This window comes from Malania oleifera, chromosome 4 (genome assembly GCF_029873635.1).
Source record: "Malania oleifera isolate guangnan ecotype guangnan chromosome 4, ASM2987363v1, whole genome shotgun sequence".
Lineage (NCBI taxonomy): Eukaryota > Viridiplantae > Streptophyta > Magnoliopsida > Santalales > Ximeniaceae > Malania > Malania oleifera.
The window spans coordinates 103,965,127-103,966,925 of record NC_080420.1 but is presented as its reverse complement, the minus strand read 5'-3'; positions in this window follow the sequence as shown (position 1 = coordinate 103,966,925).

Sequence of the window (1,799 nt, the reverse complement as noted above, 5' to 3'; positions counted from 1 at the left end):
GCGTTTGACTAACATGAGTTTATATAACCACATAATATTTAACATTTGAAAATCGTTACCATAATTTCTGAAATCATTCTTTGAACCTAATCAATCACATGTAAAAGATTTAACCCACGAGATTACCCAAGGATAGGGGTGATTACCCGTCCATACAAGTAGCACCCCTTTGCTCAGATACTTAGGCAACCCGAAGGTCACTACTAAAGTATATCAGGGCACTCACCTTACTCAGTAAGCCATATAATGTTAGATTGATCTCGTACTCAGACAATTCAAACAAAAGTTTACTAGCGAAGGCTCCCAAGAATAGGGAAATCTACCCGCCCATACAAGTAGTTTCCCTCTGCCCTAGCACGTTATGCAGCCTACTGATACACCTGATACAATTAGGGCACTCGCCTTTCTTAACAAGCCCTCAAGCGAAGAGTTTGTCGAAGAGTTTGTCTCACCCAAATGTAACATGTTCTACTAGAATAAATACTGATAATACCATAATACATTATTTTGTCTGTCATTATTCTGTAATTCTCATTTGTTCATGTTCTCAGCTTTATCATTTCGTAGTGTTTCACTTTACGCGACTCTTTCCCATTTTACGTTGTTCATATTTCCTATTTCATTTCCATTTCATTCATTTTCATTTTCATTTCATTTTATAACATACCCAACATCTTTCAGCTGTTTGACCTAACATCTTTCAGTTGTTTTAGTCAGCATCTTTCAACTGTTTTACCCAACATCTTTCAGTTGTTTTACCCGGCATCTTTCAACTGCTTTACCCAGCATATTTCAGCTGTTTTACCCAACATTTTTTAGCTGTTTTACCTAGCATTTTCAACTGTTTTACCCAACATTTTCAGCTGTTTTACCCAACATCTTTCAACTATTTACCTAACATCTTTTAGCTGTTTTACCCATAATCTTTTAGCTATTTTACATGGTTGCATTAACACTCACATGCAGTATGTTTCATATAACATTTTCATACTCAGTTCATTTCCTATATATTCTGCATTTCATACATATAACATATTTCCACACAGAATTCCTATTTACTCATGTCACACTATTTAGCAGTAAAAATTCATAAATATTTTTTGTAAAATAGTCAACCTACATTTAACATTTATATGATGAAAATATACTTTTCATTTCTTACATAATTATCTTGAAAATATATTTCACTTTCATCAATTCAATTTCACATATACGAATCTAATAAAACAACCTTAGGCTCAGAAAACATAATTTAAATGGTTAATATTTTAAATCCATACAAAAACATATACACGTATATTCATAACATATTTCATTTCCCAATTAATTCATAAAAATCCGATTTAATATATATATATATTTTCCCTTACCTGATTTCTTGAACTACGCTAATAGGGATCCCAAAAATACCTGCGGCGCTCACCGGAGTCCTAAATCAAAAATCTCAATTCCATTAAATTAACTCTAAATAAAATATTATTTTAATATTTCCTAGGACCATAAATTCCAAATAAATGGTTATACCCTCAAATATAACCAATTTACCTAATTTTCCAAATCTCACTCTCGCTTTGGAGTGGGGCATAGAAATTCCCAATTAAAAATTTACTCACGCCAAAATGATAACGATCATGACTAGGACCCCATAGTGGTGTCTGATAGTCGATTTAACAGCAGATTTAAGGAGAAATTAAGAATTTAAAGGAAATATATATTTTCCTAGCAGTGGTGCATATGCCGCTCCCACGATAAATTTGCTCTAGTAGAAATGTTAGTAACGGAGTTAGGAACTCAACCGT